Source organism: Lissotriton helveticus, chromosome 2_1 (assembly GCF_964261635.1).
Source record: "Lissotriton helveticus chromosome 2_1, aLisHel1.1, whole genome shotgun sequence".
NCBI lineage: Eukaryota > Metazoa > Chordata > Amphibia > Caudata > Salamandridae > Lissotriton > Lissotriton helveticus.
In genome coordinates, this window is record NC_136059.1 from 139,563,572 (window position 1) to 139,589,474 (window position 25,903).

A 25,903-nucleotide genomic window follows, 5' to 3' on the forward strand; every position below is an offset into this window, starting at 1 on the left:
GTTTGACCAACAGTGTTTCCGTGCCCTGAGAGAGCATAAAAGTTGCTCTAAAATCCACTCCAAGAGACAAGAGCAGGCTGACCCTTTGCAGGACAAATTACAAATTGTCAGTAAAAGGCCGTAAAACCAAATTACAACAGCAGGCCTGGGAGGACCTAGGGGAAGCAATAGAGTTAAAGGACACAACTGCCTTTTGAAAAGATATAAACGTTCCTTGCTTCCAAGAGGCAAACAAACCCAGGGTATCCAATGACATCCAGCCGGAGTTATGGCATGAGCATTTTTATGGGCTCTATAATAACTGCTTGGCTGAGCCCCAGTTGGAGGATGATGGGGGGAGCAGACTATCAACACGACAATTTTCTCTCTGGGTGAGATCAAGGCAGGGATTGAAGGCCTGACCCGAAACAAGGCCCCGGGTCCTGACGGGATCCCACCTGATCTTTTTTTAGCAAAGTAGATCTTTTGGCACCTATCTTGACCAGAGTCATTAGCGCAGCAGTAGACATAGACATGCCGCCATCCTGGTCCACAGCCACGATTGTTCCTATTTTCAAAAAAGGCAACAAGGATAGCCCACTTTGTTACTGTCCCATTTCCTTAATTGACGTGTCAGGAAAAGTTTTAGGACGGGTTATCCTCAGCCGGTTAATGGACTGGGCTGAGGATCAGCACATCATAACTGACACCCAATAAGGCTTTAGGTCAGGAAAGTCAACCACTGATCAATGTCTTAACTAATATTACTGGTAGCCAGCACACTATTACCAGCCAAGAAACCGTGTATCTGGCATCCATGGACTTGACAGTGGCTTTTGACCGAGTTAACCATAGGAAATTATGGGCAATCATGGGTGGCCTTGGCGTGGACCCCGGACTTATTAAGATTATAAAAGCTTTGCATCAGAACACTGCCGCCACAGTCAGATGCAACCAGGAGGGAAGTACCACAGACCATTTCCCATGCTTAAGTGGGGTCAAACAGGGTTGTATCCTGGCCCCATTTTTGTTTACTTTGTACATAAATAGTTTGGATCAGGCACTTAGCACTTTAAAGGTTGACACACCGAGGATTGGTTCAAGGGATCCCTGTCCTGCTTAATGCGGATGACGTGGTTCTCCTTGCCCGTACACCCAAAGGGCTTCAGGATCTGATAGATGGCTTTGTTTCCTTTATAGAGAACTTAGATCTGTCTCCCAATCTATCCAAGTCGTACATTCTGGAAGTGGGCAAAAAAACAAGCACAAAGTATGATTACATGATTGGTTCTCACCGCCTGGGAACGGTGCACTCTTTTTGGCACCTGGGGATTTTATTTGACGGATGTCTGAATTTTAAAGATCTATTAGAGGAGAAATGCTGTACGTTAGCTAGTTGCTCTGGGTCGATCATGAATTTTGTACGCAGGCTACGCCGTTGGTCACCAGAGCAAATTCTGAGACTATACAGCTCTATGTGTTGTGCCTAAGTTCTCTATGGAAGCGAGGTATGGGGATTTATTGATCCAAAGCATTTACAAACAGAGGAAAATAAGTATCTTCTGCGCTTACTTAAAGTGCCTCAGAGTACACCTTCCCACATTATCCACGAAGAACTTGGCATCAGTTACATCAGGGATAGGCTGGAAATGTAACCCCTAGTCTTCTGGGCCAAAATCTGGGCAAATACGGAGGCCACATTCAGCAGGCAGATAATAACAGACTGCCTTGCCCACGACCAGTGGTTGAATATCCCATCGCTCAAATATGTGAAGGAGACTCTAGAAGGTATTGGATGCACAGATCTCTTTAACAATCTAACAAAAATATCTACGCAGGATAAGGCCCTGGTTAAGGACTGGTTCCTCAAGCATGTCATAACACTCAGGGAAGATAGGGAGCTGATTAAGCCAACAGTGAGAGAATATCTTCTGACCAAAATATGCGTGGGTATTGAGCCTTACTTATCTTATTTTCATAATGCCCATAACAGATTTATAATGACACGATTTAGGCTTAATCTCTTGCACCATATATTAGCTAGCCCGGCAGGATATACTTCGTCTATAGAGTTGAAGGGTCCGGGTGGCTGCGACCATCGGTCTCCACAGGATACCCTTCACTTTGTTTTATTATGTCCTTTTTATTTACAACCTAGGAGTTTCTTTTTCAAAAGTATTTTAAAGAATGCTAGATTTAAACATGCAAGGGTGGCCCTGGTATTTTTAAAATTGTCCACTGACGTATTAACCCTGTTTTGTACTGTACATTTTTTAAGGGCATCTGTCAGGCTCAGAACAACAATGGGCATTAGGTGAACATGTGTGGTCCTTGATGTTAGTCCTTTCATTGCCCTAAGAATTAATTTGATGTGGGGAGGGGTTCTTAAACGGGGATTAATTGAATATGTACTATTTTAAGCTGTCGAACTGTCTTGCTTTTATATTTTGCTGTAATTTATCTGTACTTTTATGGTATGTTTTTCATATCTTATAAAGTATTATGATTGATTGGTTGAGTTTAAATGGCAGGAGAACCCTGGCACGTAATCAATTTGCTACAGAACCACATTATACTATCACGGTTGGAGGGACCCAAGACTAACTTGGCGGAGGAGTTGGCATAGTGCATTTTGCGTGGGGTTGTGGAGAAATTGCCGGCTGGTGCATTTCTTATGGACAAAGTGTGAAAGTAATGCAAGAAATGTCCTTTGAACATTCTGATGCTGGACCCGCGAAATGTTGTTATTGTGTAGGTAGCCTGCACAAGGGCACGGGTAACCATTGGAAGGTTTCCCCTCACACAACTCCTGCCCTCTCAAGAGAACCGTACCCTCACCGTGCCCAGCGCCTACAGTGTGCACATAGAGGTGGCTTATGAGGCACGCTTTAGTCCCTGGATCGTCCCTGTGCTTCACTATCGCCAAGGCTGCAGAAACAAGCATTTGCAATGCAATATGTCTCGCAATTGCGAGATTTTGACTTAATGGCTTTGTAAATGACAATGCCATGATTTGTGTGATTAAAAAACACTGGCAAAAATAAAAGGCATTGTCATTCACACCACCAATAGGTCAAAGTATTTCAAATGCGAGACCTATTGCATTGCAATTGCGTGTTTATTGTTATTGTTACAAGTGTTCTGACTACGCTGTTGATGACTCCTATCATTGCACTGGTAGTAGCCACAGGGTTACCATGGGTAATGTCATTTGTTGTGGGGGTCTCTGTCTGCTGCGCTGTTTGATGCAGCTATCTTGTCGTTTGAAAAAAATCTAATAAACACATTATAAAAAAAAACATCACTAAAGAAACATTGTGAATTATTTCTTTTGACGCTTGGTATGTCGTGTCATTTATTGGTAACTTTTCGTCATCATTTGCAGTTCAGTACAAATAGACTTTATTTCGGTCAGAATGACCTAAAAAAGTACAGCACACAATATGTAATTACATGACAAAGAAGAAAATAAAACACACTCTGGAAAACATTTGCATAACTAAGACGCTTAAATTGTGCGTACTAACAGTCTTTAAAAAAAGAAGACAGAATAAAACTCGTCATCATTTGCATGCATCTGTGAGTCGGGGTTTGCTCAGTTCCACAAACCCCATGCACGCTGTTCCTTGCCTCACACACTGTGGAGGCTGCAACCGCTCGGAAAAGAAAACTACAGTACAGTAAACAAAAAAAAAAGTATTTATATCTGGTTGAGAGTTTTTTATTTTTTCTGGCTCCTTGTTTGTTTGTTTTTAAAGAGCCCCTTTAAATGTGAATGACTCTCGGCCCAAATGTAGGAGCGCTCGTTTTTATTTTTTTATTTTAAGGCTGTAAAGCTACCCTCGCCACAAGCCCTGAGCCCTGCTTCTCTCCTAGTCCCTGCGACTCCCTGGCAGGAGTGATGAGGCCTTTCCGCTGCACTTTTCCAAACTCCATGAACTAAACCCAACCATGGATTCGTTTAAAAGACCCCGCAGGGACACACATCTGCGTTTTCTACCACCCAAGACTTCCGGAAGAGTCTCCCTATGGTTACCGCTTGATTGCTGAAGCGCTGGCCGGCTACAACGCGCTGGGCTTGGGTTTAAAAATGGTTAATACCCGGTGCAAGCAGACTCGGCATCCGATGGCACGGGTGAGGCTGAGCCTGCCTGGGCACACTCGCAGCAGAGCTGGCAGAGCTGAAGCACTCCTGCCACCCAAGGGCAAAATACAACAATCAGTCATAACCCACTGGGCCAAGCAGAAGCTCGCGCCAAGAAACCCTCGAGACACATGTTTGTTCCGTTCTTTCCGCGGTTCCAGACACATTTTCTGAACAAGCAGGGCAAGGAACACAACGCACTTGAGGCAGGAGCCAAGGTATCTAGAGTAAAGAATGAAGGATGTTAGTCTAGTAAGGACACGCTGTTGGTTCGCCAAGACACCCTTTCACTCTCCATTACGAAACAACACATCTGCGAGAGATGCACCGTCAGCGGCTCAGCGCGCATGGGTAGGAGGGGGGGGGGGGCAGCTGCTGATAGGGCCATGGCACAGACAGTGGTCTCACCCTAAATGCATTCCCCCATGAGCTTGGGTGGGGGGAAGGAGTGCGCACACACCCGCAGGGCCGACTCCTGGCCCACTGAGCACAAAGGGATCCCTGAATCCCAGGTGAGACCCCACTCTCCGCCTGAAACCAGGGGCCGCTCAGAGTAAAACAACTACATTCAGGAAGGGAGAGGTGTTCTTTCGTATAAAGCTCGCAGGGGGTCTGGCCTTCGGTTTCATTGGGTTCTCAATAGCCACATCTGCAGGGCTGGGGTCCTTAGCCTGTTTGTGCTGTGACACACCAGTAGTGAAGGCACATATCCGCAATCTGAGATGCACCCTTCTTGTCTCCCTATTGGTGGGCTGTCTCCGCTCTCTCCTTGTCGTTGTACTCCTAGTGACTGTCACCTGACTGGTTCAACAAGCTGCGTTTAGGATTAGTTTCGTGTTACCTCTATTGTGTATTAGCAAAAACCATCCCTGTTGTCATCGCGTTTAATACCACAAAGCCAGGAAGCAGCTTAAGCAGATGGCTGGGACCCCGGGTTTCTGCCTCCATGGTCTTCTTGTGCACGATGGGAGAAGTAGTCATTTGTGTCAATTGGCTGCTCAACTCTCCACCTCATCCGGACACTGACGGACTGCCTGAGACTGGCAAGATGATCCTGCTACGTGCCCAGGGCTCTAAACTGCCTTCTAGAGTGTGACTGGTTACATGGGCCTGTAAGATCCATTGTTGCTTCCAGAGTGTGACTGGTTACAAGGGCCTGTTAGATCCATTGTGGCTTTGTGACTGGTTATAAGGACCTGGAAGATCCATTGTTGCTTCCAGAGTGTGACTGGTTACATGGGCCTGTAAGATCCATTGTGGCTTCCAGAGTGTGACTGGTTATAAGGACCTGTAAGATCCATTGTGGCTTCCAGAGTGTGACTGGTTACAAGGGCCTGTAAGATCCATTGTGGCTTCCAGAGTGTGACTGGTTATAAGGACCTGGAAGATCCATTGTTGCTTCCAGAGTGTGACTGGTTACATGGGCCTGTAAGATCCATTGTGGCTTCCAGAGTGTAACTGGTTACATGGGCCTGTAAGATCCATTGTGGCTTCCAGAGTGTGACTGGTTACAAGGGCCTGTAAGATCCATTGTGGCTTCCAGAGTGTGACTGGTTATAAGGACCTGTAAGATCCATTGTTGCTTCCAGAGTGTGACTGGTTACAAGGGCCTGTAAGATCCATTGCGGCTTCTGGAGTGTGACTGGTTACAAGGGCCTGTAAGATCCATTGTGGCTTCCAGAGTGTGACTGGTTATAAGGACCTGGAAGATCCATTGTGGCTTCCAGAGTGTGACTGGTTACAAGGGCCTGTAAGATCCATTGTGGCTTCCAGAGTGTGACTGGTTATAAGGACCTGTAAGATCCATTGTGGCTTCCAGAGTGTGACTGGTTACAAGGGCCTGTAAGATCCATTGTGGCTTCCAGAGTGTGACTGGTTATAAGGACCTGTAAGATCCATTGTTGCTTCCAGAGTGTGACTGGTTACAAGGGCCTGTAAGATCCATTGCGGCTTCTGGAGTGTGACTGGTTACAAGGGCCTGTAAGATCCATTGCGGCTTCCAGAGTGTGACTGGTTACAAGGGCCTGTTAGATCCATTGTGGCTTTGTGACTGGTTATAAGGACCTGGAAGATCCATTGTTGCTTCCAGAGTGTGACTGGTTACATGGGCCTGTAAGATCCATTGTGGCTCCCAGAGTGTGACTGGTTATAAGGACCTGTAAGATCCATTGTGGCTTCCAGAGTGTGACTGGTTATAAGGACCTGTAAGATCCATTGTTGCTTCCAGAGTGTGACTGGTTACAAGGGCCTGTAAGATCCATTGCGGCTTCTGGAGTGTGACTGGTTACAAGGGCCTGTTAGATCCATTGTGGCTTCCAGAGTGTGACTGGTTACATGGGCCTGTAAGATCCATTGTGGCTTCCAGAGTGTGACTGGTTATAAGAACCTGTAAGATCCATTGTGGCTTCCAGAGTGTGACTGGTTATAAGGACCTGTAAGATCCATTGTTGCTTCCAGAGTGTGACTGGTTACATGGGCCTGTAAGATCCACTGTGGCTTCCAGAGTGTAACTGGTTACATGGGCCTGTAAGATCCACTGTGGCTTCCAGAGTGTGACTGGTTACATTAGCCTGTAAGATCCATCGGGCCTTCCTTGCCAGGATTCAATGAAGCCACACTCATCGCAGGCATCAAAACCATGGGAGTTGCGTTTGAAGAACCACACAATGCCCATGGAATGCCTTCTTTGTGCAAAGTAATGCAATACAGTGATCTTTTCAGTGTTGCGTGGCTTCAAAAATCTGACTTAAGGTTTGCTTCGCTCTTGTATCAAATTGCGTGGCGCAAGAGTGACGCAAATTGGGTCATAAAGTAGTGTGCCTAGGGCTATACCACTGCATTCTAGTGTGCGAGTAGTTACATGGGCCTGTTGTGACCTTTATTGCAGCTTTTCTTGCAGGGAACACACCTTCAATGAAGCTACACTCATCACATTCAGCATGCTAGAGTTCTGCAGCATCTACACCTCCTTCCTCCCAGCCTACCTAAGCCCCAAGGGCAGGTATATGGTGGCAGTGGAGATGGTTGCCGTCATGGCGCCTAGTGAAGGACTGCGGGCCTGTACATTAATTCCCATATGTAACGTCATTCTGCTCAGGTCAGATGTAAACATAAAATCAAACAGTTTGAGTCCATTAGTAGCTAAAACACGTTTATTATTTTATTCTGCCATGTTTACATTGCATTGGATTTTCATTAGGCCTGTGTGAAATGTGAATTATGACGGTGCTATTGTAGTAATCTGGGAATTTCAGCTTGTATGTGAAAATCCAAAACGTATGCTATTATGCCACATCTTGTAATAATGTAATAATGCACCGTTTGCTGCAAACTGTTAACCTCATCTCTCAGAATTAATCTTAAAGGCCAAAACGGAAGTGGGTGTCCATCATTCCAATTTAGTTTTTTATTTTTGCTATTAAAAAATTAATGTGAGGATACATTTCATGTAAAAATACACTGATAATGATGGATTTGCAGATGTAAAATTTAACAACCACTTCCTTACTGAGATAATGGTCTATACTAACACTTTAGAAGTGAACGCAAGGACTTATCTAAGGCAGACCTTCTATTTGTTCATGGAGCCTGTGCTGCGCGGAAGGTTCTATGGCTGCAATGCATTAGCCTCCTTGACTCTATTTCTTGGAGATTGGCTTTGCCAATGTGGCATAGCGGCATGGCTACTATTTAGCATGACTAAAAGTTACTGAAGTTGTATTGATTATAGTGACATAGAGGAGAGGGGTGTAAAGGAGAGTGGATTAGAGTGGCATAGAGTTGAGTGGCATGGAGTGAGTAGAGTGGAGAGGCGTAGAGTAGAGTGAAGTGGTGTAGTGTGGGGTTGCCTAGAGTGGAGTTGTGTTGAGTGGTGTGGGTGGCATAGAGTGGAGTGATGGAGAGTGGTGTGGGCTGGCATTGAGTGGTGTAGAGTACAGTGGGGTAGAGTAAAGTGGAGTGGCGTAGAGTTGAGTGTCGTACAGTAGAATGGCATAGAGTGGATTAGAATGAAGTAGAATAGAATGGGGTGGAGTGGAGTAAAGTGGTGTGGAGTTGAGAGGCATATGATTGAATGGAATGGCATCGAGTGACATAGAGTATAGTGGCATAGAGTGACATAGAGTGGCATAGAGTGACATGGAGTGGCATAGAGTACAATGGAGGGGCATTGAGTAGAATGGCAGAGAACAGAGTGGTATAGAGTAGAATGACATAGGGTGGAGTTGTATAGACTGCAGTAAATTGAAATTGCGTAGACTGGAGTGGTGTGGTGTCTAGTATAGAGGGATGAGTATGAGAGGTACCCCTTCAACGGAAGTTAAGGGAATTAGGGTTAACCAACCGTAGATAAAGGAGAGATTCCCTTGAACTGGACTAAATAACACTAAAGCTAGAAAGTCAAAAACAATAACAAGATTCATGTGTATAAAAATAATTCTTTCAGTTTATTGGTAATACAAACATTTAAAATAGTGGACAGTTAAGAGACCACTCAACACTGTTTAAAACAAGATAATGACAATAAAAGATACACTTAATATTCAATATTGACCAGCAAAATTGAAACAAAAAGACAGAAAAAAAGTAAGACATTGGATTCGTACAATACTGGGTGTATATTCGTACTCTATTTTTGACACCTAAATTATGTATTCTATAATATAGTATATCAACAAAGATGTCCGAGTTGTGAACTATACTAAATGGTGCGTCGACGCGTTTCGGTGGTTTTCCACAATATTCTCCACCTTTGTCAAGACTACATATAATATCTGTCGTCGTGTAGGGGTCAATAAAATCACCCTTAGGGTTTGCTTTTTGGAAATTGTTGGGTATCAATTGTTATCCAAATCCAAATGTGGTATATCAGAGAGATTTGCTAGCTTCATGCATCCATTTAATATCGTAAAGTCTGGGTAAGAGTAAAATCGTCCTGGTGCTAGGACATTAAGCGTTGAATATGGGCATTCCGAGATACTTAGGCCCCATAAAGCGTTCAGTCTTCTTTTCTTGATCTATTAAAACCCAGAGGCGCCTGTGTCATGTCCTCGCGGTGTGAGCTTATGGTTCTCAATACAAGCGCAGAGGACTGCCTACTTCTCTGGTTTAGTAAGGCTGTTTGGTTAAAATGCCAGGGGTGCTTGCATCATGTTTGTGTGATGAAAAGGGGATATTTCCCTGATAAGAAGCGAGATACTGCCTTCTTCTCTGGTTACCTGCGCTTGAATTGAGAACCATAAGCTCACACCGCGGTCAATATTGAATATTAAGTGTATCTTTTATTGTCATTATCTTGTTTTAAACAGTGTTGAGTGGTCTCTTAACTGTCCACTATTTTAAATGTTTGTATTACCAATAAACTGTAAGAATTCTTTTTATACACGTGAATCTTGTTATTGTTTTTGACTTTCTAGCTTTAGTGTTATTTAGTCCAGTTCAAGGGAATCTCTCCTTTATCTACGGGTGTCTAGTATAGAGGCATAGAGTGGAGACGATTGGAGTGGAGTAGCATAGAGGAGTATAGAGTACAGTGACATTGATTAGAGTGGCACGGAGTGCGGTGGAGTATAGTGGGGTAGATTAGAGTGGAGTACAGTGGCATTAATTGGCATAGCATGATAGAGATTAGTGGAGTGGCATAGAGTAGAGTAGCATAGAGTAGAGTGGCATAGAGTAGAGTGGAGTGGAGCAGAGTGCTGTAGAGTAGAGTGACATATAATGGAGCAAAGAAGAGTGGCATATCGTAGAGTGGCATATAATAGAGTCAATCAATCAATCAATCAATCATGCCATTTGTATAGCGCACTACTCACCCGGGAGGGTCTCAAGGCGCTTGGGGGGAGGGGTATGCTACTGCTCGAACAGCCAGGTCTTGAGTTGTTTCCTGAAGGCGAGATGGTCCTGGGTCAGCCGAAGGTGGATGGGGAGGTACTTCCAAGTCTTGGCAGCCAGCTAAGAGAAGGATCTTCCTCCGGCGGTGGCTCTTCGGATGCGTGGTACGGCTGCGAGGGCGAGGCTGGTGGACCGTAGCTGGCGGGTGGGCGTGTAGAAGGTCAGGCGGTCGTTGAGGTACTTGGGGCCCAGGTCGTGGAGAGACTTGTGTGCGTGGGTGAGGAGCCGGAACGTGATCCTCTTGTCGACGGGGAGCCAGTGCAGGTTCCTCAGGTGGCTGGAGATGTGGCTGCGTCGGGGGACATCCAGGATGAGTCGGGCGGAGGCGTTCTGGATGCGCTGGAGTCTTTTCTGTAGCTTGGCTGTGGTTCCGGCGTAGAGGGCGTTTCCGTAGTCCAGTCGGCTGGTGACGAGTGCCTAGGTGACAGTCTTCCTGGTCTCGGTCGGGATCCAGCGGAAGATCTTGCGAAGCATACGCAAGGTGTTGAAGCACGATGAGGAGACGGCGTTGACTTGTCTGGTCATCGAGAGGGAGGGGTCCAGGATGAAGCCCAGGTTGCGTGCGTGGTCGGTTGGCTTGGGTGCGGTGCCCAGGGCTGGGGGCCACCAGGAGTCGTCCCAGGCGGAGGGCGAAGATCCCAGGATGAGGACTTCCATCTTGTCCGAGTTCAGTTTCAGGCGGCTGTCCTTCATCCACTCGGCGACGTCTTTCATCCCTTTGTGTAGGCAGGTTCTGGCGGTGTCGGGGTCTCTGGTGAGGGAGAGGATCAGCTGGGTATCGTCGGCGTAAGAGATGATGTTGAGGTTGTGTTGGCGTGCGATGGCTGCGAGAGGTTTCATGTAGATGTTGAAGAGGGTGGGGCTGAGTGAAGATCCTTGCGGGACGCCGCAGATGACTTCGGTGGCCTCAGAGCGAAATGGGGGGAGGCGGACTCTTTGTGTTCTTCCGGCGAGGAACGAGATGATCCACTCCAGTGCCTTCTCTTGGATACCGATGTTGCTGAGGCGCTGGACTAGGGTGCGGTGGCAGACCGTGTCGAACGCAGCGGAGAGGTCCAGGAGGATGAGGGCCACTGTTTCCCCCTTGTCGAGCAGGGTCCGGATGTCGTCGGTGGCTGCGATGAAGGCGGTCTCGGTGCTGTGGTTGGCTCTGAAGCCGGACTGCGAGGGGTCGAGGGATCCGTTTGTCTCGAGGAAGGCGGTCAGCTGTCTGTTGACGATCTTCTCGATGACTTTAGCAGGAAAAGGGAGGAGCGAGATGGGCGGAAGTTTTTGAGATCGGTGGGGTCCGCTGTAGGTTTCTTCAGGAGGGCGCTGATCTCGGCGTGCTTCCAGCTCTCCGGGAAGGTGGCGGTGTTGAAGGAGGCGTTGATGATGTTCCGGAGTTGGGGTGCGATGGTGGAGTCGGCCTTGTTGAAGACGTGGTGGTGGCAGGGGTCAGTCGGTGATCCGGAGTGGATGGTGTTCATCGTGCGGGCCTCTTCAAGTGCAGTAGAGTGGCATTGTGTGAAGTGGAGTAGCATCATGTAGAGCAGACTGGTGATGAATAAAGCGATGGGGCATGGTGTAAAGTGGTGTAAAATAGATTGGCATAGAGTAGACTGATGCAGAGTGGAGTTGTGTGGAGTGGAGTAGCATAAAGTAGAGTAGAGCAGCATGGATGGGCATAGAGAAGAGTGGAGTGGTGTAGAGTAGAGTAATGTGGATTGGCATAGCGTACACTGGACTAGAGTGGATTGGCATAAAATAGAGTGGTGTAGAGCGGTATAGAACGGAGTAAAATGATGCAGAATGGAGTAGCATAGAGTAGAGTTGTGTAGAGGAGTACAGTTATGGGTGTAATTAAATAAAATGTCAATAGAGCCAACAAATAGGGGGAAAGCAATTTAAATAGGAAGCTGTATGCCTGCGTTAAAAGTAAGAGAGGACATTATACGTCAGAATAATACCAACACATTTACAACATTTAAAAAAAATAAAGCACTGCAAAAAAAAGCTTAGAAGATGAGGAAGAACATATATACTTGGCCCATGCTCTAGGTAGGAGCTACCAGAAGATAGAAAGGAAAGTCTACCAGAGCTAAGCAAGCAATAAATTGAAATGAGAGTGACAACAAAAACAGCCGTTGGTATGCTGTGTGCGGGTTGTGAAAAAGTGTCTCACAGCATAGTGCATGCACTGTGTAGGTAAGAGTTTAAAATGTACACTGTAATTTACACAGTTGAGTAAAAATTCAGTTCACTTAATTTTGTTGTCAAGGCCATCCTTCACAATTTTTCCAATGAAACGCTATGTGCCCTTCAGTTTTGAAATAAATTAGCAAGATGGTGTTATGAGGGAACCCCCAAACCTGCACCCTGCCCTCATGAAGAATCTGGAGCAAAGTCACAGATGAGCAGCTCAACACCACCCTCAACCGTGACGCCCCCTTCACCTCGACTGACTCCAACTTTGCTGTCAAAGAACTCCACAGACGGATCTTCAACTGCGTAAACGAGCCTGTACCCCTACATAACCCTGACAGACAGTGCCCCAGGAACGCCACCTGGTTTGGCACCTCAGAGAGCTGTGACCGTCCTGACCCAAGCAGAAGCGGTCGCTCCCCTCACTCCTCCTGGGTATCGTAGCGCTATTCAAACGCTGCCTGTGCTCTGTGCTTGCATCTTTCATAATTTCATAGCGCCGCATTGTGCTTTTCGTGATCTAGTCATAGCGCTGCTTTGCAAGTTTTCATTGTGCTTAAAATCACAGCGCTGCATTGTGCTTTGTTCGTGATTGGATCATGGCGCTGCTCTGTTATCCTCCATAGCGTTTAAGTTTCATCACTGCTGCTGGGAACTTAATTGTTAGTTATTGCGCCCCCCTTCTCGCCCCAACCTCACCCTGCTCACTTTTGTTTTCTGTTGCTGCCATTTTGTGGTTTCCCAGCCCGTCCCTACAACACGCTCCCGCCTCCCAGCTGACCCTCCCACGCCCCTCCCCCTCCACTATCCATTTATGACAGATGCTTATGCACGCAGCCGTCACGCGCAGCGGTCACGCCCCAGTCGCGCCGAAGGTGCGCCAAAGGTAAGCCCGTCTACGCCCGTCCGCGCCTGGACCGCGCCCAGCGCCAGACCCCCTGGTCCCCGCCGTACCCAGCCCACTAAAATCACATATGATGCCACAACTCTCCACGCCCTCAACCCTGGACGCGCACCACAATGCTGCGAAGCCACCCCAGGACATACCCACGGCCCATTTGCCTGCTTCTCCTGCAAGTTCAACTGCTTCAGGACCCTCACCAAATCCACCTCCTCCACACACAGCTCCGACTCTAACCACCTGAAGTGCATCCTGCTCAACACCCGCTCGGTCCACAGACACGCCATTGAACTCTGGAACCTAGTCGACACTGCGTCACCGGACATCGCCTTCCTTACAGAAACATGGATGAACACATCATCAGCACCCGACATCGCCATAGCCATACCGGACGCTTACAAGATTACCCGTAAAGACCGCACCAATCAAACAGGAGGAGGCATCGCCATCATCCACAAGAACACCATCAAAATCACGACCACCTCCGAGGATAATCTTGCAACCGCCGAACATCTCCACTTTCAGATCCACACCGACCCTAGGACGACACTTAGAGGCACCCTCATCTATAGGCCTCCAGGTACCCGCAGTCAATTCAGCGATGACATCACCGACTTCGTCAGCCCACATGCCCTCGCCTCCGAGAACTACATTCTCCTAGGAGACTTCAACTACCACCTTGAAAACAAACACGACAGCAACACCACCACCCTTCTGGACAACCTGGCCAATCTCGGACTCAAACAACTTGTTGACACACCCACCCATGTAGCCGGACACACGCTCGACCCTATCTTCACCTCCTGCAATCACATCTCCTTCGATCGCTCCACAGCTCTCCACTGGACGGACCACAGCTGTGTTCACTTCAGCTACAAAACTACCCTGATCCACAACCGTCCACAACCTATTCCTCGGAGAAACTGGAACAAAATCACCTCCGACCAACTCCTCACATCACTCAACCAATACCCTCCCACCCTCTCAATGCACCCAAACCAAGCGGCCACCAACCTCAGGCAATGGATTACCCACAGTGCTGACGAATTAGCACCCCTGAAAAAGCCCCAGATGAAATCAGCCAACAAAAAGGCTCCCTGGTTCAACGACGAACTTAAAAAATCCAAGAAGCTATGCCGCACCCTGGAGAAGATATGGAGAAAAAACCAAACCTCCGACAACATGGCCTCCCTCAAGACAGCCACCCGCAAACACCACCAACTGATTCGATCCGCCAAGAAATCAGCATTCAAGGATCGTCTCGACAACAACACCCATAACAGCAAGGAACTCTTCAACATCGTCAAAGAATTCACCAACCCCACCGCAGCATCCAACGACATCACCCCCTCCCAAGACCTCTGCGACGCGCTATCCTCCTTCTTCTACAACAAAATTGCCGACATCCACAACAGCTTTGAGAATACTCCCAGCGATCAACCCCCCCCCCCCAACCCCCCTCAGACCCCACTCCGCCAACTAACAACCTCAGCGCCTGGAACCCAACCACCACTGAAGAGACCATTCGCCTCATGAACTCAATCCACTCTGGCTCGCCTACCGACCCCTGCCCCCACCACATCTTCAACAAAGCTGACTCCATCATCGCACCCCATCTCCGTGACGTCATCAACTGCTCGTTCAACTCTGCCACCTTTCCAGAAAGCTGGAAACATGCCGAACTCAGCGCCCTTCTGAAGAAACCCACAGCAGACCCCTCTGAACTTAAAAACTACCGACCAATATCCCTCCTCCCATTCCCGGGCAAAGTCATCGAGAAAGCCGTCAACAGCCAGCTCGCCGCCTTCCTTGAATCCAACAACTCCCTTGATCCATCTCAATCCGGGTTTCGAGCCAAACATAGCACCGAAACCGCCCTCATTACAGCGACCGACGACATCCGAGCACTCCTGGACAACGGAGAAACAGTGGCCCTCATCCTACTCGACCTATCAGCCGCTTTCGACACAGTCTGTCACAGCACCCTTATACATCGCCTCAGCAACATTGGCATACAAGGAAAAGCCTTAGACTGGATCATCTCATTCCTCGCTGGGAGAACGCAAAGAGTCCACCTCCCCCCTTTTAGATCAGAAGCCACCGAAGTCATCTGCGGTGTACCCCAGGGATCCTCACTCAGTCCCACCCTCTTCAACGTCTACATGAGTCCTCTCGCCTCCATCGCGCGTCAACACAACCTCAACATCATCTCTTACGCCGACGACACCCAGTTAATCCTTTCCCTCACCAAAGACCCCAACACCGCCAAAACCAATCTTCACGAAGGCATGAAAGAAGTAGCCGAATGGATGAAACATAGCCGCCTAAAACTCAACTCAGACAAAACGGAGGTGCTCATCCTAGGATCCTCCCCCTCAGCTTGGGACAACTCCTGGTGGCCTTCCACTCTGGGCACAGCACCCACACCCACAGACCATGCACGTAACCTTGGCTTCATCCTAGACTCCTCTCTCTCGATGTCCAGACAAGTCAACGCAGTCTCGTCCTCCTGCTTCAACGTACTTCGCATTCTCAAAAAGATCTTCCGCTGGATCCCCCTCGAGACAAGAAAGACTGTCACCCACGCACTGGTCACGAGTCGACTGGATTATGGTAACACACTATACGCTGGAATCACAGCAAAATTACAGAAAAAACTCCAGCGCATCCAAAACGCATCTGCGAGACTCATATTAGACATCCCTCGCCAAGATCACATCACCGGACACCTAAAAGACCTCCACTGGCTTCCCGTCAACAAAAGAATTACTTTCCGCCTTCTCACCCACGCACACAAGGCCCTCTACAATCTAGGACCCGAATGCCTCAACACCCGCCTGTCCTTCTACAAACCCACCCGCCAACTGAGATCGTCCAATCAAGCCCTCGCCGCAGTCCCGCGCATCCGAAAATCCACCATGGGTGGCAGATCCTTCTCCTTCCTGGCTGCCAAGACCTGGAACTCACTCCCCACCCACCTCCGCCTTACTCAGAACCACATCTCCTTCAGAAAAGAACTTAAAACCTGGCTATTCGACAAATAATGAACCCCTTCCCCTAGCGCCTTGAGACCCTCTGGGTGAGTAGTGCGCTATACAAATGCCCGAACTTGAACTTGAACTTGGTTTACCGCTGACCTCTGAGAATCCAGATGCACCTTCAGACGTCTCAGGAAAAACTGGAGAAACTGCAGATTGGCAGAAGATCGCACCACCAAACAAAGAAGCCATGATGGAATACCACCAACGCAGCATATCCACCAAAAGGACCTTCATCCAGAACACAATCTATGACAACTCCAGCAACTCCAAAGAAATCTTCAGCATCATCCAGAAATTCACCAAGCCCCCAGCAAAACCTCAGACATTGCATGATCTCGGCAAAAAGCTCAGCTCCTACTTCCAGCTGACAATCAAGGGCCTCTAGGACAACTTTAACGGCCAGACACCTGATTACGAAACCACTTTCCACTCCAGAAACGCTAGCCAGCCCACTATCTCCTCCTGGACCACAGTCACCACTGATGACACCACATCAACCATGAAAGGCATCCACTCAGAAGCCCCCATGGATCCCTGCCCCGACACATTTTCCACAGAGCCGCCGCCGCCATCGATCTGAAACTACGACACACCATCAACACCACCTTTGAAATGGGCATCTTTCCCGACAACTGGAAATGCACAGAAGTCAGACCCCTTCTCAAGAAGCCCTCAACAAATCCCACAAACTACAGATCCATTTCCCTCCTCCCCTTCGCAGCCAAAGTCACAGTGAAGACATCAACGCCCAACTAACAAAATTCCTCAAAGGAAACTCCATCCTCAACCCCATCCCAATCCAGATTCCGAAGCAACCACAGCACTGAGACCACTCTTCTCACCGCCACAGATGACATCCGTACCCTCCTCGACCAATGACACACCACGGCCCTGATCCTACTTGACCTCTATGCAGCCTTCGACACCGTCTCCCACCGTACACTCAACGATGCTAGCATACAGGGAAACGCCCTCGACTGGCTCTGCTCTTTCCTCACCAGCAGAACCCAAGGAATCAGAATCTACATTCTGCCCACCTACTAATCTTGTACTTTCCCAGGTGTTCACTTTTGAAAAAGCGGTGAGCAGAGATCTTACCCTTACTCTTGAGAAGGAACGTAAGAAGTTTTCCAATCTAACGAAGAAAGAACATTTAGCACTTGTAGCCTTATGTCGGACTCTAATGTTACCATCAAGCCGGCGGACAAAGGCGGGGCGATTGTCCTCCTCGACACGGAGGTGTATCGCAATGAATGTTTACGGCAGTTAGGAATGAGGAATGCTTACCGACCACTTAAACAAGACCCCACTGAAAGAATTAAAAGGAATATAACCACGATTGTAGAAGAGGTTGAGAGTGAGGGTTGGATAACAGCACATGAAGCTAGTTTCCTCCAGACTAACAAACCTGTCATGCCGTACTTTTACGTCCTCCCTAAAGTGCACAAGCCCAATAGACCACCATTGGGGCACCCGATCATATCAGGGATTGGGTCACTGTTGGAACCCCTCTCTACCTTTGTTGATTTCTTTTTAAATCCGATGGTGAAGGAAATGCCCACCTTCCTTCAGGATACTAAAGATGTCCTTAGGCTTATTCCTGACATTGAATACGATCACGAAACAGATCTCCTTGTATCGTTCAATGTGGAGTCCTTATATACATCGATTCCGCAGGACGAAACACTCGACTCTGTGAATACATTACTGTCACAGCGAAATCTAGACTCTATAACACCGCCCTTTTCATCACGCCTCATTTCATCATGGCGTGTGCACAAATAGCATGAAAGAAAATTTCTTTAAATTTGAGGATACCATCTACCTCCAAACATCAGGTACGAGCATGGGAAGCATTTTTGCTCCAAGTATGGCTAATCTCTATGTTCATGGTTTCGAGCAGGAGCATGTTCTCAATCCTAATATCCCCCATCGCGATTCCATCCGCCTTTGGAGGCAATATATTGATGACATTTTAGTCATTTGGAGAGGGGATGTTACGAGTGTGAACGAGTTCCTAGTGTGGCTTAACAGCAGGAACAGTTTCCTGAAATTTACAGTAGAGATGGACTAATACAAGTTGCCCTTTCTTGATCTTCTGATCACTGCCTCCCCTGCTGGCCTCGAGACTGAACTATACACCAAACCAATGGCCAGAAACTTCTTGTTGAGCTACAATAGTCACTATCCGGTAGCTCTCAAGGACTACCTACCTTATGGGCAGTTTCTTCGTATACGAAAGAACTGTTCACGAAGGATAGTTTCCTTAGACACCCAAGATCCTATCATCCAATCTGGTTGACAGAGACTATCCCAAAAAATTGGTCAACCAAGCGGTTAAGCGTGCTAGCAATAATAACCGTGAGAGTCTACTTGAAGTCAGTGGCAAACAGACCACAACCCCAAGACTGACATTTGTTAACACGTACAGTACAGTGTCTAAAGATGTGAAAAAGTCAATACGTAGACATTGGAAAATTCTTATTGTCGGAGGAGAAAATGTACCTGCCCCTCTGTTTGCATTCAAAAGAAGTAGCAACTTACGTGACAAACTAGTACACACTAGACCACATGCCTCAGAAGCAGCTACCCAGGATACCATCTGGGGTACACCTGCATTGCGGCACCTGCAAAGTGTGTCCAATGACTAGGAAATCTAAAACAGTAGACATAGGAACAGATCGCCCATGGGTCCATAAGAGGCTTACTAATTGCAATAGTGAGCGGGTGGTGTACCTGATTACATGCCCCTGTAAACTAAACTATTTGGGCATGACGGCACGCAAAGTTAAGTTGCGGATCATGGAACACATGAGCACCGTGAGGCGCAAGAAACAAGCTACAGGACTGACGGCCCACTTCCTAGAACTGAATCACAAACCAGAGGACATGCTTTGGACTATTTTAGAACAACCTTACATTCCACAGCATATCACTGATGTTTCTAAATTTTTACTTCTTAAAGAACAACGGTGGGTCTTCAGACTTAAGAGCGACACACAAGGACTGAATGACTCTAATCCTTGGTCCTCTCTTTAACATGTCTTCTCAACATATACGACATCAGGGCATCCTGCATTTAGCCTTACTGGGCTGCATCTTTTAACGAGCATATATATACACGCCATGCATTAGAAAAAATCCGTATAAGCCACGAGGCGTGACTATGGGATCTGGCGATAGAGAGTTTAGACATTAATGGGTACACTCCTATTTGTAGTTATCGGTCTTTGTCTGGGCATCTCACTTTTTGAATACTAACATGATTATTCCTTGCACTATTGAGATTTATTATCTGCCTTGGTAGATCTCAACAGTTGCAAATTAGTACTTTAATATGCTTAGAATAAGACACCATTCATAGCACAAAGAGCATTTTGAGAGAACTCCTGATGCCCAACGATTATCATTATAGGCCTTCCCAACTAACATGGAGCCGTTGTACTACATACGAATACCAATAGTTGCAATCTAGTACTTCAACATGCCTGTTATGAGGCACCATTCAGAGCAAAAAGAAACTTCTGTTGCCCATTGACTATCAATATATGCCATGTAAACTAACACGGAAGCTGTTTAATACACATCCCATGACTCCCTGTGTTATATAGTAGCTTTGGGCGTTGTCTCGCGATACTTCGTTTGGACTCTCGTTGATACGGAGACTTCACTGACTAATATAGGCTTTTCTAACTAACACGTAGTGTGTGTACTATATATAAATACCAACAGTTGTAATTTAGTACTTTAACATACCCGTAATATGTAACCATTCAGAGCAAGAAGATATAAACTTCTGTTGTCCATGGTTTATTAGTATATGCCCTCCTAATAACACGGAGGCTGTTTACTACATATCCCATGATTCCCTACGTTACTGAGTAGTTTTTGGCGTAGTCTCGCGAGATCTCGGCGGGTTCCTCGCAGATACCGAGACTTCGCCAACCAACACGGAAGACCCCGGTAGGTTGCCTGAAGGAGAGGGGTTTATTTAGCTAGTATTCACCTTCCGTTTGGTACCTCCCCGACGGCTCTGAAGATCGTCAGAGGTACCGACGGAGCGGTAAGAGAAAGCGCTTTCTTTTGCGGACATGCGCTGCCTTATTACTATTTTTAGAGATCACTAGTGTCTGCTGTGCTACTCTAGCTTTGAACCATCACGAAGGTCTTAATCTTGTCTTCAACCTAGCATTAAGCTATCAGTGGTTAGGATTCGTTACCGTGAGCATACATCTTAAACATACATGCTCGGTTGATTAATAGAGTCTTTGTTTATGTCTGCACAATGGTGATATCGCTGACGATTTCATTATAGCACAAGCATCGCATTAGGTGTGGCGATTCAAGAGTTATGGTCACATCTGACCCTGTTGCGATACAAACACCTTTATGAGGTTTATGGCCACCATTTTTTTACGCTTATGGCTATATTACCAACTGACAAGTAACACATTTGGACAATACAGTTAACAATCAGTGTTGCCCAATGAGAGAGAGTGTGTAGATGCATTAGTCAGGGGTGTTATGCCTCATACCCTTGGTAATTTGTTCTGTTTTTAATGTTGAATGATGTATGTCACACCACAAAAATTCTAGTTTGGTGTACTTTTCCTTTTAGAGGGGTGCCTCCTTTATCCTGAGCTGTTGCTAGGTGGGGTGAGGCTTTGTCCTCCATACTCACAAGGTAAGATGGGAGTTTTGCCCCATTTATTGTGTGTGTGTGTGTGTGATGGTTTAAACACTAGCTCATCCGCACCACCAAGAAGAAATCCCTGAAGGAACGACTGGTCAACAACGCCCACGACAGCAAAGAGCCCTTCACTATCATCAAGGAGTTCTCCAACCCCAGCACCGGCACCAACGACATCACTCTGTCACAATACCTCTGCGACTCCCTCGCCTCGTTCTTCCACCGCAAGATCGCCGACATCCACAACAGCTTCGGCGCCCCACCCACGCACCCAACCGTCGAACCAACGCCCCACACCGCCACCCTTCGCACCTGGACCACGGTGACCACCGAAGACACAGCCCGCACGATGAACACCATCCACTCCGGATCACCGACCGACCCCTGCCCACACCACGTCTTCAACAAGGCCGACTCCACCATCGCACCCCAACTCCGGAACATCATCAACGACTCCTTCAACACCGCCACCTTCCCGGAGAGCTGGAAGCACGCCGAGATCAGAGCCCTCCTGAAGAAACCTACAGCGGACCCCACCGATCTCAAAAACTTCCGCCCCATCTCGCTCCTCCCTTTTCCTGCTAAAGTCATCGAGAAGATCGTCAACAGACAGCTGACCGCCTTCCTCGAGACGAACGGATCCCTCGACCCCTCGCAGTCCGGCTTCAGAGCCAACCACAGCACCGAGACCGCCCTCATCGCAGCCACCGACGACATCCGGACCCTGCTCGACAAGGGGGAAACAGTGGCCCTCATCCTCCTGGACCTCTCCGCTGCGTTCGACACGGTCTGCCACCGCACCATAGCCTAGCGCCTCAGCAAACATCGGTATCCAAGAGAAGGCACTGGAGTGGATCATCTCGTTCCTCGCCGGAAGAACACAAAAAGTCCGCCTCCCCCTGTTTCGCTCCGAGGCCACCGAAGTCATCTGCGGCGTCCCGCAAGGATCTTCACTCAGCCCCACCCTCTTCAACATCTACATGAAACCTCTCACAGCCATCGCACGCCAGCACAACCTCAACATCATCTCTTACGCCGTCGACACCCAGCTGATCCTCTCCCTCACCAGGGACCCCGACACCGCCAGAACCTGCATACACGAAGGGATGAAAGGCGTCGCCGAGTGGATGAAGGACAGCCGCTTAAAACTGAACTCGGACAAGACGGAAGTCCTCATCCTGGGATCTTTGCCCTCCGCCTGGGACGACTCCTGGTGGCCCCCAGCCCTGGGCACCGCACCCAAGCCAACCGACCACGCACGCAACCTGGCCTTCATCCTGGACCCCTCCCTCTTGATGACCAGACAAGTCAACGCCGTCTCCTCATCGTGCTTCAACACCCTGCGTATGCTTCGCAAGATCTTCCGCTGGATCCCGACCGAGACCAGGAAGACTGTCACCCAGGCACTCGTCACCAGCCGACTGGACTACGGAAACGCCCTCTATGCCGGAACCACAGCCAAGCTACAGAAAAGACTCCAGCGCATCCAGAACGCCTCCGCCCGACTCATCCTGGATGTGCCCCGACGCAGCCACATCTCCAGCCACCTGAGGAACCTGCACTGGCTCCCCGTCGACAAGAGGATCACGTTCCGGCTCCTCACCCACGCACACAAGTCTCTCCACGACCTTGGCCCCAAGTACCTCAACGACCGCCTGACCTTCTACACGCCCACCCGCCAGCTACGGTCCACCAGCCTCGCCCTCGCAGCCGTACCAAGCATCCGAAGAGCCACCGCTGGAGGAAGATCCTTCTCTTACCTGGCTGCCAAGACTTGGAACTCCCTCCCCATCCACCTTCGGCTGACCCAGGACCATCTCGCCTTCAGGAAACAACTCAAGACCTGGCTATTCGAGCAGTAGCATACGCCTCCCCCCAAGCGCCTTGAGACCCTCCCGGGTGAGTAGTGCGCTATGCAAATGGCATGATTGATTGATTGATTGAACTTTCTACCACGCATAATTAGAGAGCGAATGGGAAGTCTCTATCCTTAGATTCATTTGTGTATTGTGTCACCTTTTTTACAGATCATTGGTGAATCTATGAGGAATTCTGAATTGTGAGACATCATACTCACATCATATCCTTTCCTTGTTTTAAAAAAACTTTGGGTTTATTGAAACAGCAGTAGCTTTATCATATTAGAGGTCCTGATGAAAGCACATGGTTAATTTTTACCGTCGAGTGCTGAAACATGTTGACCACTTCTGTTTAGGACAGCTATTTGTTAAAACTGATCCTTTAGTTCTGTTTTTAACCTTTGATCGTGACAGACACTAATAAAATTCACAGTCTGTTCACGCATCAATTTTATAAAAAAATTGTCACTTCACGCTTGCACTACACTTTCATATTTGTCCCATACACTCCAATATTTACATTCTGCTCATCTTCGTAACCATACCTTGGGCTTGGTGAGTGATGGGAATCCATACACATAAATTGTATGTTATATTTTTTTTAATCTTGGGCTTTGTTGAGTATTTCCCTTCTCTCTCTACTCTTTAGACGCTGGTATATATTTTGTATTTACATGTCAGTTTGGGGCTACATATTCCAGTCAGTCTTTAAATTTTGGCCTCCGACCATATCTAAACTTTTTTGTGTGTCTCCCCCTTACTAAACAGTATAGCCCAAGCCCTAAGGTAGACACTAGGTAGCCCATAGGACAGGGTGTTGCATAATTAACAGTATGGTCATGTACTTCTAAGTTTTGCTCGTCCTAGTAGTAAAAATTACCCACATTTGTTTTTCTCTACTGTGAGGCCTACTTCCCATAGGATTACATTTGGGATTCCTTAATAAATGTATTACGCTGTAATTCCTAATTGAGAGCAGGCAGATAGGTCATGTTGGAACCTAAAAAAAAGTAATGCTAACCCTCTATAATGGTAAAGTTGAAGTTTTCAAAACAATTTTAAAAATGCCACTTTTAGAAAGTTGGCATTTTCCTGCCCATAGCCTTTTGAACCTGCAGCCTGTCTTGGGTCACATGACTGGGTGTAGCTGAGAGACTTTTTGAATTCCTCATGAGAAAGTCACACAATAGAGGGATTAGGTATGCCTCAATGGGCCACCTGCTGAAAGGATGGGGTGGCGGAGCTGAGCACACCCCACTTGAATAGCCTATGCTCTGCTTTCACACAAAGGGCCTAACAAAACTGTTTTGTCACTGCAGCCAGATTTGAACCAGGGCATCTGAGTCAGGAAATTCCATGCACTTCAAAGAACCTTTATATAAGTTTTTCCCACCTCCCAGAAGAAGGGCCTCAGGGAATAAAAATAGGACCTTAAGACTGCCTGCTGCTGTGACCTGCTATCCATTCTGCCAGACTGCTGCTGTACCTGGTAGGACTGCCATACTGATTGAAGCCTTCCTTGACCCTCAGAGGCCAGCCCTTCTATTAAGCCCTTCATCTTCACCTGCACCCAGGACTAACACCAAAGGCTAGTGTACTAGACTCCTGTTCAGAGCCACAGGAACATAAAAGACTTTCACCATCTTGAACCTGCTCCTGGACCCAGCCTGAGTGAATAAGGAACCCCAAAAAGTGCCTCACCAGTCCTGGACCCATGGATGTGATACTAAATATCCATGAATGGGCAAAACCCAAAACTGAAGACTAACAGCCTGATTCATCAAGCCGAAATCGGCTCGCAAAGGGCCAGATTCTGAGAATCTGGCCCTTTGCGAGCGCTATTTTTGCATTTGGGATTCATCATCCCAAATGCAAAAATCGGTAATAGCGATTTCGCTATTTTGCGAGGAATTACATTTAAGGAATCTCTATTTGAGATTCCTTAAATGCAATTCATCATCCATTTAAAAATTGCGAATTCGCAATTTCGGCCCGCTATTTACCGCAAGGTCAAACCTCGTGGTAAATAGCGAAAACTTAGAAAAATGCTTTTAAAAGCATTTTTCTAAGTTGCATGTTGCACACACACATGTCCTTTGGACATGTGTGTGCGCAACACCTGTTTCGATTTGCATTTAAGGGGTGCTACAGGGTGTTGTTTGGACACCCCTGGCACCCTTTAAATCGCTATCTTATTTGCGATTAGCTAATTGCTAATCGCAAATAAGGAATACTCCCCATTCATTCCTATGGGCCTTTTGGCCCATAGGAATGAATGGGGAGTTATTCCTTATTTGCGATTAGCAATTTGCTAATCGCAAATAAGGAATGTGTAGGAATCGCATTTCTTTATGCAATTTCTACATGAATGCCGTTTTGCAAGTCCTTAATAGCGATTCCTTATGAATCGCTATTAGGGGCTCGCAAAACGGGAGAATGATGAATCAGGCTGTTAGACTTCTTTTGTCCCAAAAGTTCTCTCAAAACCAGGAGGAGACTGGAACTAACCTGCTCTCCATCCACCCGAGTTGCATCGCCAGTCGGATTGACTTTCAGCTTCTCCCACGGCGCTCTTCTCCTTGGCATCAAATCCTTTTAGGTGGTCCTTCGCCAAAGGGATATCTGACCTTTTGGAACTGTTTTCGATAACAGCCATCTGCCTCATCTCACTGGAGATTTTCAACTTCCCTTTTTATGAATTAATCCCAAAGTAGAAATTTTTACCGTAGCTTTGACCTCAGGCCATTAGACAATGGTGCTCCCTCCTCGGACAACTCATGCAGCTTTGCCCTGCTTAACTTTACCTTCTCAGACACATTTTCTCAGAATTTCTTCTAAGTCTGAAGGTTAGCACTGACTGAACTACATCAAAGTTGGCCTTAAATTTTGACTTTGACCTGGCCATGCGCCACTAGATGTCATTGGTTGGCGCTTAGAACTTTAAGGCACTCGTTTTCATTAAAACTTTAAAAATTCATATCTCTGGTTCTACTTATTTGATTTTTGTTCTTTTGGTGTCGAATAATGAAAAAAAAGTTACTCCACTTTATTACAGTTTGTGTGTTGCATACATACTTTACAAATTGCCTCAGTTAAGCCTGACTTGTTTTATGCTCCAAGATGCCATGGGTTAAGCACATGTGAAATTAATGACTTCTTGTGTTTCAACCTTCAAGGGTTTGTGGGCTCATGCCCCAGTCAACCAACAACACA